The sequence below is a fragment of the Diprion similis genome, chromosome 4 (genome assembly GCF_021155765.1).
Source record: "Diprion similis isolate iyDipSimi1 chromosome 4, iyDipSimi1.1, whole genome shotgun sequence".
Taxonomy (NCBI): Eukaryota; Metazoa; Arthropoda; class Insecta; order Hymenoptera; family Diprionidae; genus Diprion; species Diprion similis.
In genome coordinates, this window is record NC_060108.1 from 10,025,218 (window position 1) to 10,044,313 (window position 19,096).

Sequence of the window (19,096 nt, forward strand, 5' to 3'; positions counted from 1 at the left end):
ACGTAATTAATTACAGAAAGTAATCAGTGATCTCTGAAACTGCTCCCAACTGATGTCTCCTATGTACTCGGTTACCTGCATGACGACGCTTAGCGAAATTCTTTAATCAGTCGTACCTCTCGAACGGGTCTTCGGAGACCACGTGTTCTTCAGGTTAATTAACTCAACTTGACCCCCTCTATTACTCTCATCAATGTACGTACTTAGTTCTGGGACACAGTGTATACTCATCTCAAGACTTTACTATACAACCGCTAGCTTTTCTACTCTCAATAGTAGTTGATCAAAATAATCAAATTATTTCCAATTCGGTTAATTAATTTTAATATTGTACATCTTATTTAGCTTTGAGTCATCACACTCTGTATACTTTCACCATTCTCCATGCAAAAGTACAGTTATCATTCCCATCTCTTCAAATGTACATAGTATATGTTCCTCATCCTGTGGTACACACAAGGACATAATAATTGTGCAATTTTTTCCAATTCAATTCTTTCTCTTCACATCTTTCCATTCCAGGACGGTGCTCGTTACACGGGCAACATACGCCAGCTTCCAGCAATCACGTAAATTGAAAGGTCGAGTGCCCCCTGCAACATTACTTTCGGAAGTTCTTTCATGAATGGATATGAGGGATTGAATGCACGCATGTGGGTATAATTATTCACATATGTATTGGTAACTGTAAAGTTCGTGTTCGTGTAAAGCCATGCCTTTACAGAAATAACATGTATTTGAAAATGTGAAAAATGGGTATAAAAAATCAGAACATTTGTAAAGGTAAATTGAATCAATATTAGGATAGTACTGATAAAAATCAGCTAATTTTGGAAACTCATGCTACTTACGCAGAAAGCGGTGCTAAAGTTTATGGGTATAAATACGGTCAACCGCAAGCCTTGGGCCAGCTTTCAAAGGGTATAAATTCCTATCCTCCTGATATTTGGATGTGACAATGGACACTATATGATGCGGTATTTCACGCGCCGTTACAGGGGTGAAAGTAACGCACTCCCTGGCTTCACTCCAAAGCGATAAAAGCAACGAAGATACGTCTGAAGCCAATACTCCACAGAAACGGCTAGCTCCGGTTGAGAAAAAATTATCGAGCAAGCTAGAATTTTGTTTATGTTCAAACTTTATACATCGCACCACGAAAACTGTCTTAGAGATCATCGCATCGTGGGAGCTGGATATCACATCGCAGAACTTCTGGGTCAGGTCTACGCCACAGTGCAACTAGCTAAAGGACAGAAAACACCACTCCGACTTCAGATGAATACCTATTTCAACTGCATACAGGATCGTGCGTAAAACACAGCACATATCCCTAATTGCATAGACTTCTTGGTCAAGAACCAAATCATCGAGATACGCTATTACCACTTGGATGCTGCGTCAACGGTGCATAGGGTTGTGCCACAAACGTGCCAAAAGCCTCCAATTATCGAATCTTATTGGCCTTGAACCGAACCATTCGTACTACCAACTCTTTCATCGATGATTATTTTTCATTGGGAAAATTAGGTTTTAACTTATACATGGCCCAAATATTCAACCAAGTTGGAAGCAAACGTACATTTTGAAAGTTTCAATCTAAGACCTTCATTCACAATTGCATCCAGTAATTTTGTTGAATGGTCAACGTATTCTTCAAACAATTTTGATAAAATTATAATGTCATGAATATAGTTCACCGTAAACTTTGACAGTTCGTGTTTTCATATTATATTACTCAAGATCCTTTAAAAAATAGCCCACGAGGTCTTTAATCCAAACGGCAAACGTGCCCGTTGGAAATGTCCTTCCTGGCTTACGAGTCCGATCTTTTTTTTGTCTTCGGCACGTAGTGGATGTAACCAAAACGCTGAATTGATATCAAATTTTGAAAAATATTAGCAGTTTCTTCTTTTTTCTACCAAATCTCCTATTAAGGAAAATGGTTCTGATTAAGGGATCATTACTTCGTTCAAATCTTTAAAGTCTATGCATAGTCTTGATCTTTTATCTTCATCACTTTTATATGTCAGTCTTACTGGAGCAGTGAAGAGGCTATATGATTCTTACATTAGATTTTTTTTCGGGAATTTTGAAATTTGTTGTTCCATCTCTTTTCTATCCTCAACTGTGCATCTATATGGCCTTTTACTAGAATATTTGTCAATCGTCAGCTCTATTCTTGCTGCATTCTCTTTGACTGTACCAATGTCACATTTATCTTTAACCAAGAGTTGTTTATATTTATCTACAAGTTTTTTATCAACAATTTTTCATGGTAGTTTAACCCTTAGCGGCATAGTGGCATTCCAGAATGCCACCTGTTTTAAAACACGTTTTTACGATTTTAGAGTAGTTTTATTCGATTTAACCGGTTTTTTTTTTGTAAATTTATGATCTTGATATGTTAGAGGATCAAAGTTTATTTTCAAATTGTTTTTATGTCTCGTTAATTTGTTTATATAAATTAACAAATTCTGAAAAATAGCACTTTTTTTTAGAAAAAATGTATTATTGAAGATAGTTTTAAGAGTATCCTTACGATTTTTGGTAGGCGGGGGTTTTTAGGGTCGCTGATTACGAATCGGTTTTCAGATTTGCAAAATTCAAAATGGCGGACACAATATCGTGGCTGTATACTTCAAATGACGGATTTTATGACCGCAAAACGATTGCAATTGATTTGAAAATATGGAAAAGATCTTGGGTTTTATGATTTGCGAAGGTCAAAAGACTTTTTGCGTTTTGGTCCGCCATATTGGATCCGCCATTTTGAATTTTTAACTTTTGAGTGCGGATTCGTAATCAGCGACCCTGAAAACCCCCGAGTACCAACTTTCGCTCTCGTCAAACGAGTTTTTGCACGTTTGGTCCACCATATTGAATCCGCCATCTTGAATTTTCAAATTTTTAGTGCAGATTCGTAATCAGCGACCCCAAGAACCCTCGAGTGCAAAATTTCAAGTCGATAGTAAGTAAGGAAAAATGTGTGCCGCTAAGGGTTAAATGGTCTATTTAGATCTCAAAATTATTCATTCAGTGAAGTTTACTTGGTAATTTCTTTCCTCCTGAATTTCGCTTTTTTCTGTTTATTCTCTTCGTTTCCAATTGTGTCCTTGCTTGAGGTATTCGTTTGTTTACTTGTATGGTCAAGATTCTTTCTTCATTTGAAATAAGTTGTTATTTTCCATTTTCAGTTTTTTCTGTGCATTCAGGAACTTTTTCTTCTACTCTTAAATTTCGATTTTGTATCAGTTAAAATTTTTTTTATACAATCCAGACCTATTAAGAAATCGTAATTAAAATTTTCATTATTCACTATGAACACATCAATATCATTTTCTATAGCTAGAATTTTTGCTTTTATCGTTATTAATCCCTGTCTTGTTTACTGTCATTAACCGTTCTTATTGTAAGTTTTTCCGAATTATTCTTATTCTTCGAATTCAGGTGTAATGTTCTTGAGCTAATCAGTGAAGCATTTGAGCCTGAATCATAGACTCCAAGTACGTCCACTGTACCATTTAATGTTATCTGAAGCTTGATTAATGGTGTAACGTTTAGTGTTTTTCGTCCTCGTTATTGAATTCCATTTCCAGTTCTGAGTTGTTAACATTTTTTATTTCGTCTTCTTTATTTTTGAGCCAGCATTCAATTTACCTGTCTCAATGTAAAGATGTTCGGTTTCTTTTAATTCTTCTTTGTCAATCTTGTCAGCTACAACATTTGGGAGTTCAACTGCTATGAGGTTTATTAGAGTACCCGTATCGATTGATTTTCTTACCTCCAATAGTAATTTTTCCATTTTTAGCCTCTATTTACAAACGTTTCACTGAAGTTTTTTTCCAGTCTTTCCACTCTGCTTCCATTGCTAGTTTCAGTAGCATATAACTGTATCAATCCTTGCGCAAGCCTTTTCTATGAAAAACTTCAAAGTTTCCATTTTTTCTCATCTTGCGTTATACCTAAATTTTCATACTCTTTTTCAAATTCATTTATCCATTGGTGGGCATTTGAGTTTTTATTAATCAAATTTTCAATCGTAAATTCTTTCGGTATCTTACTCACAGGGTTAAGTTTTAGATTTCTGATCACTTTCAATTAACGCTCCGTGGACACACTAGGTAGAATCGACCCGTTGATCGTCTTTCGACCTTAATATTTAATAGTACCTGGCTTCAACGGGGTTTCAGTCGTAACACACCTGGAGTTCAAGGTTTCCCCTACGTGCACCGACCATTAGTCATTTGTTCAAGCTTCAATGTTGACCTGACACCCGATCAAACTACATCGTGCCCACGGAATAAATGCGTTATTTGGAACATGTACTATGCTACTATTTTTTTCTGGAAAGTATTACACATAAGGAGTATCACCTCCAAATTTTAGTTTAAAATACAATAAACTTACTAAGTTATGATTTTTTAGTTAAAGTACCCTTTTCGCGTATTGACATCCTTATAATTTATTCTCAACATATCACCATTTTATTTCTTATAAATAAGTTTTTTGGACGGCATCTAGAATGTTCAAAGCATCTTCAGTAATTTTTTGAACCACTTCGGACAGATGGTTTGGTCTCGATACATGTTTGGATAGCGACTGGGTATAATTGACCCAGTGTGACCACCGTGATTGAATTTGGTGGTGTGACCACGAAGGGTTAATTGTTCCAATATTTTTATCATTTTCTCATCCGTGGTGGTTGTTGTAGCGCCAGCCGCGTTTTCGTCTGCTCTTCTTATATTATATTTGCAGTTATATTTATATTTATTTTATAAATCTTTAAGCTTTTTAATTCATTATTGTATCGTGAGGTAATTATCTTAAATTAGACATAAAAATGTAGGGAACTATTTCAGAATTTTTAGTTTGGAGTATAAAAAGCAAATGAATGGGAAGATAAAACACGATAATAGCAAATGAGTTTGTATGTTGAATTCGGAAATTAATTCAATAGACCAATAGTGAGGGAAAAGAGAAATCTTTTAATCATTCATACGATTGAATATCCACTTAACGTTCATTAATCATATTTTATCAGGAAATTTCTGGAGTTATTTTTAAATTAAAAGGATCTATCGAGAATATTCGGTAACAAATCAAATCCTGTCACAAGCCACTGTTTTGTTAGTAAAATCATTGGAAATCAATACAGTTAAAAATTATACGATAATATATTCATTCGAGCATACACGCATCGAAATACGCCGGGAAGATTAATAAAAGTTAATCGTGTCGTCGCGGTATTACAGAAAAAGCGTGCCGAGAAATAGATTCTCTTTCTGTTGTTCTTATGTCAGCAGTTCCGTAGTTTAGTTAGCTTGTTGTTATTAGTTTTACAACGACTCCGAATACTGCGATGGATGTAAAATTCATTCGGGAAGATTTTGGATGAGAACAGCCACGCTGTTTGATGTCGTGCACGTGGCCTCCAATTATATTTAAGAATCTAAATCGATTGCGTGACTTTGTTTCCTTCGGTACTCAGAGGTTATTGTTCACAGATGAGTTTTAACAGTAATGCAAATTTTTGAAGCTCGGCAGTTTAATTCTACGAGATTATGTGACTGCAACGAGGAATGAGGTAACCGGTATGTATTGCGTCTTCCCGTTGAGTATCTTCATTTTCGCCTCACACCTGAGTTACGGTGATGACCTGTGACGTAACTAGAACTAAATATTATGGCACGCAATATTTAAATTAGGTGGTATCGTCACAGTATGTATTATCGTCGCGTAAATTGCATCTGCTATGGAATGCTAAATCACCATTTTGTCACTGCTATTTACAATTTATTCTTAAATGAACGACAAAGTCTACATAAATAAATACGATTTCCACGCGGCCATCAACTGCGCACTGTGAATCAGAATGCCACTCTTATATTACATTATGTGTCAGTTATGTCTGCTGCCTTGTTTGTTTCTGTTTCGGCTACTGTTTCTACTTATAACTGTATCAGAAATACGATATAGGGGATTTGATCCCACGACTTAATAAACACCTCTCCCTGTCCCTCTCCCTCTCCTTGTCTCTCTAAACTTATTATGTGGACGAATCTGTCTCTTTCTGGCTTGTTAGAGGGCGAATACCTTGAGCCGCGTTTCTTTACTGAGGCCTTCTGCAAGTCTTGATCCGTTAGTAAGGCCCATCTGTTGAAGTTGATCCAGCTGACGCTGAAAGAGATTGTGACGATGTGTCTATTTACGATCAGAATAGTGAGAACAGACGTTCGAAACGGTCAGTAAGCTTACAATACTCGAAGGAGAAGGAAAGTGTGTGAACCAAACTCGGTGTTGTGTGAATGAAATAAATCCTGATCAGGTAATAAACCAAAACACGAAGAAAATCCAAATGACAAATATAAAAAACAGGTGGTTACATGAAATGAAACACTCACTCAAGTACAGACATTTCGAACTCCCTTCAATATATATGGGGCATTCCAAGTGAAATCGAGGAGTCATTTGCCTCGGGTCATCAGATTCTTGCATAACTCTTTTTTCGCATTGATTCCACTTCAAAAGAAGCCTAATTTTTTTGAAGAATTTTCACGCTACTCCTTCAGGTGGCGCGCCGATTGTTTCGTGTAAAAAAGGGAAAACCAAAAAAACACCATTTGTAAAATTCTGCAATTTTTTTCCACAGATTCTGGTCAAAAATAAGTAATATCCATCATGATTGAAAAGAAGGCTCTGGCTGCCTCATATTTTTTTTTACTTTTTTTTAGAGTCCAAAGTACAAAAAAATACCAACTCCTAATAGTCCTTACAGAAGCGGAAAAAAAGAAAAATGAAACGTTACATAAAATCTTTTTTTTCCAATAAAAACGTTTAGAAGGTCAGAAGATTTTTCTCATTTATTTTGAAAAATATGCATAATATTGAAATTTTCCAAGACACGTTTCATTTCTCTGTTTTTTTCCGCGTCTGTATCGACTATTAGGATGTAATTTCCTTTTTTTTTCGTATTTCGGAAACTAAAAAAAATTTTCTCAAATATAAGGCCGCCGCAGCCCACTTTCTAACCATAATAGATATTACTGGTTTTTGACCCAGAATCCGTGGAAAAAGTTACAGAATTTAAGAAAATAGTGTTTTTTTAGCCATCCCTTTTTTGACACAAAAACGAACATCGCGCCACCGGAAAGAGTAGCGAAAAAATTCGTTAAAAAAATTTTGCTTCGTACGAAGTGGAATCAATGCGAAAAAAAAGTGACACAACGATCTAACGACATGAGGCAAATAACTCCTCGATTTCACTTGGAATGCCCCATATAGCGGGAGAATCTCTAGAAACTATACGAGCACTGCGCATGAGCGAGTTTCAATCGGCCGTCCATGCAGGCTGGCTACCCCGAGTCCCAGCTGTCAAACTCTGCTCCTGTTGGCGATGTAGTTCATACGCATTGTTGAGGTTAGAATGTCAAGTAATTGAGGTAGTTTGGTACATGGGCTAACATCCCATAACTGTGCCGAAGTAAGAAAAAAAAATCAGGTAGTGACTCGGAAAGGCTTCGGAAGCACTTGTTCTTGAGTCGGACAATTGATTCTTCAAAAAATGTTCGAAATTTAATGCTGGTGCTCTTTTAATTAAAATTCGTCTTATTCGATTGAAACAAGAAATCTGTTTAAATGTTGGCTGCTCGGAAGAAACGAAGCAGATTAGTGGGGACAATTTATTCAATCATTTTTATTACCCCGTACGTTAAGAATAACAATGAAATCTTTTTCTATCAACAGAAAATACCGCCAAAATAATTTCATCTCCGCTGTACGGTGATATCTGCTGCTGCTATTCAATTCATGTCACGTACAGAGATCATCGCCACTTTTGTTGGTTGGCGAAAGAAGTTGTAGGTCTTATAGTTTCTTTTAATTACAAATCTGATCTAAAAAAAATCTAATCCGAAGAGTAAAACTCAGAAACTTTCTGTGACACAAGTTAAAAATCACCATTTTCAAAATGTGCCTCAGTAATGTTCAGAACATTAATATGACGATATTGACTTATCAAATTCAAGTTTATACCTCGTGTTCCTATCAAACAAATGAATATCTAATTTTCAACGAAGTTCATGAGAGAATTTAATCAAACCTAAATCTAATATAATATCTGCTTCATAATGCTCCGAACATCATCCAGTAACACAAATATCCAGAAGAAATTCCTCTATCGCAGAAACCATTATAAAATTCTTTGTTTTCAACTTGTGCCACTAGATAACTTTCGCATTGCGGGTTCCATTTCCAATCTCAGGGTGAGATTTTTTGTTTCAAACAGAAACAAGAAATGATTGTAACGAATGGAGATTCACAAACTTTCACTCTCAGTGAAGGACCATTTTAATAGTGTAAAATTGAATCTGGTTTCAAGCTATCAATAAGTTACAGGATAACTCACTAATAGAGACTTAAAATAAAAAAGTCTGCCAGCCAATTAATCCTATTATAGACCAAGTGATCATTTGTAACGTGTACTAGTAAGTGAATGCATTCTTTGGACCTTGCTGGGGTTGAACGAGACTCAAGCACGGATGATAGCTGCAACTAGCTAGTCAGATAATACCGTCAATTAATATTGACTTTAAAGACATTTTCAACTAAAGTTATCCAACATTTTTAGATTGAGATTGGTTCAGTTTACCTATCAAAATTTATCCCTAGAATCTGATGCAAGACTCGAAACACTATTCATCTGAATTGAATACCAAGAGAGTAAGAAATAAAATTTCAAAACTGAGGGGGATAAAATATGGAAAATACTGCAGGCCAATAATACTGTTTGGATTGCAATGGTGCACGGAATGATTCCTCTGAAAAATTACTTAACAGCAACGGTTGAATAACAAACTTATTACTGTTGGCTCGATCAGTCTAAAATGATCGAATATTCAGACCATGATCTATAGCGTGTCATGCTCTTCAATTTTGCCTCGACTGATGTTCAGAAGGTGGCGATGATCTGAAGAAATTCCGTCGCTTACCTATTGTCTAATGGAACAATGAAACAACCAGGTTCGATGGTTGGAATGGTGGCACCAAACGAAAAAGTAGGGTCCTTACCACCAAAACGTTTTGACTATCAGATAAGGTATGATTTTCCTCCTATTAACCAAACTGGAAGCTTTGAGTCTGCCGAAAAAGACGAATTTTATCATTGAACATCTGTGAAAATATTGTAATACTCAAAGATCAGAGAATTAGAAATTTACTAACATGCTGCGATGCCTGGCAACTTTAGTCTCGCTTCGATGATGGCTTGTTGCCTACCTGAAAATATTAGAAGATATTATTATCAGACAGGAGATTCTAATAGTTTTGGATACCACTAATTTTCAATAAATGGCGATAGAAAAACGAATCGCTACTTTTTGTACTCCTAAGCTGTGTGTTTAAAATACACCGTTTTTCTTAACCCTTGTTACTGATTCTATTTATTTATTTTATGTTTATCGGCACTGATCACTGGCTTCCGGAGCACTGCGCTGTAACAAATCTACGCCTCACTCGCCTCAGCTACCTTCTACCGCGTTGCACGAATCCATTTACTTCTTATTTTATGTAAATGAATCTGTTTAAAATGAACAATATTTTTACTTACCTGTCTCAGTTTATCTAGTCTCCCACCCGTTAATGACGTTTTACTTTTAATTTCAGATTTCTTCTTTTGAATAAAATACTAATCCATATTCTGAGGCTTTTGGTATTTGTTTTTCCATTGACGCCTTTATTGTGCCGATTAAATATCTTCTGATATCGACCATGGTATTGCTGAATGACACTATTCTTAGACAATTCATATTAACATAATCTGAATGCGCTACTTCGCGCGCGAGAGATTCACAGCCTTGTTACATTTTGTGTACGTTGGTAGCCTTGGTTAGCTTACGAAATAACGTCGTGAGGCGATTTCACCGACCAATGAGATTGAATTACTTGGTGCATGCGCAGTTCTTGTAGAGTTTCTAGAGATACTCTCGGTATATATATATATCGCGTCTCCGAACCGCTTGACACTTTAACGTTTATTTTACCGATTACCTTTTGATGTTTGCTGTTTTATTCTTCCTTATTCTTTTCTGAGAATTTCTAATTGAAAGTTATGTTTATTTTCTTTACATAGTTTTATTTATTGATTTTAATTTAGACTATCAGGTCAGGATTGTAGGCTTGCACCGAGTAGGTAGTCTAATCTTATACTATATTCGTGATTACATGTATGTCTTTCGACACTCGAATAAATAAATAATTGCATTAATATTTTTCACAATTGCTAATACATTTTTGTTTAATAATCTAATTTTTGTTTTATTTGATGGGTTGACCAAACGTCACAAGATGCAATTGTTACCCGCCTTTAGAGTGATCTTTTGCCAATGTCTTTGTCACACGCTAGAATGTATGGCTGGGGGGGGGGGGGGTAAAGAGAGGGATAGAAAGAGGGTGGGATGGAAAGAGAGAGGGGGATAAATTATAGACGGCGACGTTTTTCGGGGACGAGGATAATGATGGCTGTCGTCGTAAAGGAGGAGGAGAAAGAGGATTGCGACGTGGGGGACAGGAGGTAATCGCGATAGGATGGAGGGTCGATCGGCGCGGGGCGACTAGGTGCGTCGCAGGTCACTGGATCCCCGCGTAAGCGTTTCGGAGAATGGGCCGACTGGTTATCCGGGTGACATCCTCGGTCTCGGGGGCTGCGTTCTCCTCCTTGGCGTGTTCCTTCTCGGCGGGTTCCGAGGTGCTGGCGAGGACCAGTTCTCGAGGTTTGGCTCCCGGTACCGTACTCGGAGGCAAATCCGGTGATATCGACGGGGCCTGGCTGGTGGGTCAGAAGGTAGTTCGATCTTACGGAGCCGGGATTGCCATGTTACCCGGGCAGCTTACTCCCTTACCCAACACAGGGCCATCCTCTGGTCCGGGGCAAGGGTGGGGACGTCGGGGGCATCGTACCGCGAGTGAGTTAGTGAGGCACGGACACGGGATGTCGGATGACGAATGAGAGGAGAATAGAGCGAACGAGAGAGCGAGAGAGAGAGAGAGAGGGAGAGAGAGAATGATAATGAAGGATAGAGGTAGAGAAAGGAGAAACAAGAAGGAGGAAAGACGAAAAGAAGACAAATCCTTAAAAGGACGGTTTTGTGCTGTAAGCCGTTTTATTGAGCAGGTAGGTCACAGAATCCAAGCGCTGTGGCATCGGTAGTCAACGGTCAAATGTGTCGATCAGGGCTGCCAGATATTCCCAACCTCAAGTCGCCACTAGAGGTCCTCGAAATAGCCAAAAATCGCCAACTTCAGAGACCTCTGAAATCGTCAAAAATCGCCATCAGTTAGCCTCTAACAAGTTTCTAGTCGCTCTCACTCTCTCTCTTTCACTTCGTCGTTAAATCTATGCCGCTACCTTTTTGTCTCTCTACCTGGATCTTCCGTCGGTATGTCACAGACACACTTACGGAGCGGCTCAACAGGTAAGAACTGCGCTTTCCCTATTTTCTTGGAAATATGGATGACGTTTCGGACGAAATCAAATTGCATTCGAATGCATGTATTAATTGTACACTCGAACTGAGTTTAGTTTTCTCCAAAATGTTGACCATCTCAAAAAATATTGGGAAACTGGAGTTTGTGACCCATTAATGTATATACTAAACGGATTTGTCAGTATGTATCATAACCATAATAAATAAAAGAAGTTAATTTATTAGCTCGTGAACACGGCATTGTAACGATATGTACACACAACAGAGAGACAATATGAGGCTTAGCTGAGCGGTGAGTACGCTCAGCTAGTCAGTCGGTCACCAGATGTTCAAATGTAAGGATTTCAGTCATTCGCTTAGTCAAGCGCTTCGTTCAAGTTTTAATAGTACATACTCTGACTGATTATTTATTGATTGACAAATATAAGATTGACGAACCCTGTTGGGAATTTAAAAAAAAAAAAGAAAATGTAAATGTGAACATGAACGTGACCGACTCAACCACGAATAGTTTTAAAAGATAAGTCTTCTATCTAATTGCTATTCATATCAGGGTAAAGGATTTGTGTTATATCCTATTTGAGTATTGTAAAACTTAACAATCGTTTCAAACTATTGACTTTTGTTTGTATGAATAAGTGTGTGAATAGAAATATAAAATATAAGCAAATTTGCCTTAACACAAATTCACTTAAACAATAAATAATTAACTTACAGGAAGCGAATTTCAATTTATTTTATTATATGTCTCATTAAGACAACAATTCTCGCGGGTATACTGAAGTCTATTATATTTTGTTGATACTTGCACTTTATTCATTTTTTTTATTAAACATTCTTTTAAGAGGCAAAATAGCTAAATATCGCTCAAGCGCAAAGTAGCCAAATTATCGCTAAATCGGCAAAGTAGCCAAAATATCATCAGTCACCAAATCAAAAATTCGGGCGCCAAAGCAATCTGCAAAGTAGCCAAATCTGGCAACCCTGGCTGTCGATCTCGGTCGCCAGTCGGTATCTTGTGGACGAGCGCGGGCCATGAAGAGAGGCCGATCGGCTGAGTGGGCTGCGCAAGCGGGTGCGCGAGCATTTACACCGTGTATAAGTTGTGGTAGTTTTGTATTTTAACCGGCCCGCGCGCACTCTTATTTCCTCAGCCGGTGCGGAGCCAGGCTACTGCCGATATCTGCAGGCCCAGCCTTAGCATGGCGGCAGCGCGCCAGGGGGGTTGCGGGTAACATCTTCTTACTACCAAAATCTCATCTTCACTACAGTTGATCATCACTTCTCAGTCACTGTTTTCGTAGTTCAATTTTCTATAATTGATAACGTCCAGGTCCTATTTCTCTGTTTATTTTCTATTTTCCTGTTTTCTCGTCTTCACTTGTTAGTCACTATAGTCAGCAGGGACCCAATCCACCTGCATGTGAAAAGATGTGTGGGATTCCACAAAGCTCCGATCTCAGCCCACTTTTATTTTCTTTACTTATTAATGGTTTTCCATTATGTCTACATCACTGTAAGTATCACTCGTGTGGTCACGATTTCCTGGTCTACATTCACTGCAAGCCTAAAGATCTTTCATCACCTATTGATCTACTCAGCCACGATATTGGTAGGATTTGAAGGTGGACAACTGAGAATGGGCTATCTTTTAATGTTTTCAAGACTCAGGCTATCCTTTTTGCGGGTTCTAGGTAGGTTGTCAGCAGCAGATATTCCACTGGTTGTAGTTGATGTGTCATTACCCCAATACAAGGAAACCATTACTGATTTAGAGGTTACCACGAATCTGACACTTTCATAGCGAAAGCAGTGCACGAATCTATGAAATGAAAGTATACAGCATCGTATTGGTTGAAGAAGATCCCTGAACTTTTACCGTCTACGACTCAATTACTGTTTAAAAAGTCGTTGAACTTTTTTGTTCTCCGACTATGGCTCTATGCTTTACTGATCTAACAACCGACCCCGTATATAAACTACAGAGATGTATGAACGTGCCCACGCACTTTGTAACTGAAACTCCTCCCTTATAGAAAGACCCTCAACTTAGGGGTGAATTCGTAGCACCAACTCATAGATAATAATACTAAATTCCTGCAGAAAAATGTTAAGAGTACGAATATACGCCCAAGCTAAAGGTTTTTTTGTGAGGGTTGCCTTTGAACATAACAACACAACACTCCTACCTACAAACAACTGAACTTATTGTGTGTCAAAAATCTAATTTGAGACCTAGCACTTATTTTTCTGTATTCGCTGCTTTTGGGAGTAGGGTCAATTTATCTAAGCTGTAGACTTAGGTACAGGACGCAAACGGCCCACTATGCCACACGCACATCAAATCTCGATCTCTATAGTCCTAATTACTCAGTGGCAATTCGTGAGCGCTGATAGGAAGTGACCATTAAGCATCTTTGGAATACACTCATCCAACCAATTCGAAAGACAGAATTGGTAAACGCCTTCAAATACAGGGTGTTAGTTCGATGGACTTGCGAAAAATTGGTCACAGCTGCCAAGCGACTTGGACTAGATTTAATGTATAATTATTGGGCGAAAATATTATTGTGTGTTTCAACATTATATTTTATTTCAGTTTTACATTTACCTTATTTTGCACTGTTTAGTTTAGGCTATCCAAGTTTTTCCTAATCACGCCCAATATGCACGCAGTTGAATTATCGTGATGCTGATATGTATTGATTGCCTGACCAAGAAGGAACATGAGTCAGAAGGGACCTAGGATGAATAAATGATTCCTCTCTGTCTCTGACACACACACACACACACAAATATACGCATAATAGTTGCAAATACTTTACCCGAAAATCTCTACGGAATTAATTCCTCGTTCATAAACGAGAGCTTCCGCGCCCTTTCATCCCTAATTTATAAACAGTATCCTCGACCTAAAAGGCTAATCGTAATACCCGAACTTCTACTGCTTATATAAATAAGAGAGAGTTTAACTCAACAATTTCGATACATGATTAATGAAGCCAACCGAAGAGTTTGTACATGATTTTGTTCGAATTGTGCTTCACATCTTTAATCTAAAAAACTTGAGATTCTGAATAAGAAAAAGAAACTTACTTACTTTCAATAAGACAGACGAACGATTGAAGCAGAATTTCGTGTTTTAGTTACCTTTCCGTTGAATGTAGCGTCACACGCCGACACCGTCTTAATGTGACTGGTTCAGAAAAGATTCTTCATTATTAACAAATTTTTAGCACTAATAATAAGATATCAACGAAAACTTTCTTAAAGACACATTTTTTAACACTGTTTAACACTAGATACAATGAATAAGGTAAGATCTTGGAAATGAAGGTCAGCGTTGTCATAAAACAAAAATCTCTGTTAACGTGTTTCGGCCCGAGATTAGGATTCTCCTCAGAACGAGAATAGTATATTTGAACCTGTACAGAATCGGTACAAGGAATAACAATGATATTCAAAGAGAATTCAACGTAAGAAAAATAAGGGAAGATAACATTCTGAAAAAAAAAAATTTGTTGTAGTTACCTCCTGTGCAACGTAGTGATTCATGTGCACTTTAGAAAACAGGTTTAAATTTTTAAATGGAAAAACAGTAATTATTATCTATATGTTTGTTACAACTAGGCGTTGATTAGACATTTCATTAGCCAAAATCTTGGTGCGACATGGCAAAAGAGCAAGCCAACTCGTGGGTTGAAGTGAGGTTAGAAAATTTTTTGACACAAAGACACATGTAAATAATAATTATTATTTTTATACTTAAAAATTTAAACCTGTTTTGCAGAGTGCACATGAATCGCTACGTTGTACTGAAGGTAACTACAAAAAAAAATCTTCTGCTTGTTATATCTGCCTGGATTTTTTCTTATATTTAATTCGGTTTTTATATCATTGTAATTATTTGTACCGATTCTGAACAGCTTCGAATGTATTATTTTCATTCTAAGGAGGGCCCGTATCTCTGGCCGAAACGTTAACAAAGATTTTTGTTTTACGACAACGCTGACCTTCATATCTAAGATCCTACTTTATTCATGAAACTGAAGTCAAGAACCAATTATTTTACCAGAAATGATGTCTGAAATAATATTACTATATACTGGATCCGCGGCAGAGTTAAAACTCAAATACAATTTCTAATCGAAACGTCTCAGTAGTTATGTTCGAATTTGTTACGTGTAGAGACTTGTATAAGTAAACGAATCGAATTCCTGCTCAAAGAGCTTTTTGATGTTTCACTCTGAAGAGTTGCCGGAAGACTGACTTTCTATTAGTTTTCTGAAGAGGGGGAGTTTGTTTTGGTTTGTGGATAGGTTAACTATTCTGCTACGTGGATTTTCAGGATTGGTCAAGATTTTGACATTAGAATTTCGTCTATAAGGAAAAGCTATGTGGATTGAAACAATGAAAGGAAAAATCTTCACAAATCATGTACAGAAATTATAAAAAGAGAAGGAAAATTGCGTGTTTACAAGTGCACATTTGGCCGCCACAGCTCTGAAGCCGTGTGAAATCCTTATAATTGTTCAAATTATTTGACGATTCTATTTTTGAGTGACTGTCGGCGTTTCACGCCCTGTCACTTAAAGTACTTAAGCAATTTGCAAGCAGGTATGTACGAGTCGTATGATATTAAAACCTCTACTGCTTTTGAAAAGAAAAATGACTCAGAATCAGCTGTCAAGTCAAGCAATAACGACGTTTACTCCCTAATCTATTTTTTTATGAATTGTCGTAACTTAAACTCAATAGCAAGAATAAAAAATTTCATAGGTTCATCGTCAGATGCCCTTAAGGGGGGGGGGGGGGGGGGGGGGGGGGGGGGGTTTTACACTTTCGAAAAATCGAATTTTTTTTGTTGTCTTTTTTTATTGTTAAACATTTCAAGAATATATTCTCAAAATTTTAAGTTGATCTGAGCAAAACATTTGAAGGGGGGGTAAGGGTATTCAGCGTAAAAAAAAACACTTTTTTCGTGAATTTTTTTTGAAAGTATGGATTGAGCAAATTTATTAAAACCTTTTGTACATTATTAAGCATACTTTTAACAATATTCTGTAATATTTTCATGTGGGAATATTGCAAAACAAGCCAGTGACAGAGCTTTTTTTTCACTTTTTTAGCTCAATAAACTTTAAACACGTTTTTCTCAAAACTACTTTTTCAAAGTCCGTGTTCACTGCCATTTACAAACTACTTGACCGATTCATTCCAAACTTGGTACACATTTTCTACATATAAAATACCTCCCCCCAACGTTTAGTTAAAAATTTTTTTTCAACATTAAAGGGGTTTCCCACCCACAAAATGGCGGAATTTTTTGTGGAAAATAGCAGTTTACACTTTAGACGGCCACCACAAATTTTTAAATGGAAAAAAAAAAAATAAACGTAGAACGTTGGGGGAGGATTTGATAATACTTTGACTAAATTTCAATGGATTTTGATTTCAGATAATTTCCGACCGAGATATAGTGAACACCGCAAATGGTTCTTCTTCTAAGACGTTCTGGGGCAAGCTCTGTTACCGGCTTGTTTTGCAATATTCCTGCATGAAAAAATTACAGAATATTGTTAAAAGTGTGCTTAATAATGTACAAAAGGTCTCAATGAATTTGCTCGATCCATAATTTCAAAAAAAAATTCACAAAAAAAGTGTTTTTTTACGCTGAACCCCCCCCCCCCCCCCCCCCCCCCCCCCCCCCTTTAACATCAAAAGTTCTACATTCGACCACTGTCAGCAATTCAGGTGACGTTCTGGAAAATATTTCGCGTTGAATAAGCAATAATTTATCTATTTCCGTTTAGTATTTACTAATCAGTGTGTCCGTTTGAAGTTTATTTTGGATGAAGTTAAAATGCACAATATATGTTGATGTGAGGATACACTTTTCGAAAAACGTGTGACGTAAAACTGAAATAAACCGAAACGTAGGCATATTTTTCAAACTAAACTAGTTCAAAATTATTCTAAATCCGTGAAATGATTAAATGCTTCTCAATCTTTCGTTACTTCGAGTAATAATGAAGTAAAAAATTCAAAGTGTAGTATACCTATGAGAAAGCTAAGAATTCCAGGATTTTTGAGGGATATATTAGAATTTTCAAATAAAAATTTAATATTTAGTTCAACGCTTGAAGCTTGAGGCATGTCGGAAGCTCGCGTACTTTAGAGTATGTAAACATTGATTTACCTTGTTCATAAATCGTAGTTCAATTCCGCGCGTAAGTTTTATTCACACCCGTATTTTTGTTTTTGTAGAATTCTTTCCCGAAGACAAGTTGGTTCAGTTTATTTTTATTCGGCTAGACTTCTACTCAGAGAAAAAAGATGGTTGCATTTATTACTTTCGAGACTGACGCACTGTTGTTGTTTACATCACTAAAAGCTTTGTAATGACAAATTTTCTCCACGATGAATTAGACTGTCGATCTAGTAACTCAGGCAATTTCTGCAGTAACTTCAATAAAAAACTATATTAACTTCAACAGAAAACTGGACCATTTCATCAGTTTGCTAACAGTAATTTTCTTTCCCGTCTACCGATTTAATTAACGTTAGAAAAGAAAATTTCGTTTCCATAGTAAACTCGAAGCGAAATCGAGTAAAAAAAATAACTTTTCTTTTCGCAATCCCTGCAATTGTACGTTACATTCCACGCAAGGTAGTTTAAACTCAATTTCACCCCACGGTACACTCACTCACACTAGCCAAAGCAGGCGAAGGTCTGCAGAAGCCGTGGTTTGCATATACCTACCGACCACGAAGCCCGCTTAATCACTCTTTAAGTCACGGCCGAACTTTTGAAATTTCCGCCAACAACCGGGTTAATTACGGTAGCTCGGGACTTGCGGTTATAAGAGTTAATTATAACAGCAGAATCATGCTCGAGGCTTGCTACCTAAAAATACTAGGTACTTGATCGAAGAGTCTAACAAGAAAATATCGTCTTACTGCAATGAAAACCACGTTAAAAAGAGGTAGGGACTTCTCACTTCCAAATTATTAGGAGTTTCCTATAGTTTGAGTCAGCTGTTATATCACCTGTTTCGTTATTCACGGTTGCTCGTCAACCAACATTGTTGTAAAAACAGTAATACTCCAAACCTCAAAAGAAGACAACGTATTTCGAATACACATCGCCTTTGACAGATTCATCATTTTCTGATTTCTTCCGATCATTTTCACCTAATTTAAGCGGAACCCTTTCAAAATTTTACTAAGGCAATCTCAGAATGCCTTTTGTACCAACATATGTATTGTTGCAAATACAGCATTTTTTACAGTACTTTTCGAAGTACTATCAAATCTTTTATTATTAATATACTCTTTTCTCATAAAATGGTTCCACTTTTTTAATGAAATTGTTCCCTGTTCCATTATTTTATTCATTTCAAAGAAATTTGTATAAAATGTTCTATAATGGTCCTATGAACTGTATCGGAATTCTTCAAGTTTCGTGAACATTCTTCTACAGAAGTATACGATCACAGAAAACAGGACACCGCAATTTTTAGTGCCCATCATTCGATTCTCAAATTGGATAAATTTCAAATTTTCTCATCAAGCTGTTTCCGATTAATATCTATACGGGAGCTTGTCGAAAA

The 19,096-nt window shown here is 36.9% G+C and overlaps 1 protein-coding gene across 1 annotated transcript in view; it reads left to right on the forward strand.

Annotated features, from left to right (window-relative positions):
- Positions 1–19,096, forward strand: part of LOC124405564 (zwei Ig domain protein zig-8-like) — a 230,116-nt gene that overhangs the window by 121,203 nt on the left and 89,817 nt on the right. The gene's annotated exons all lie outside the window — the stretch shown is intronic.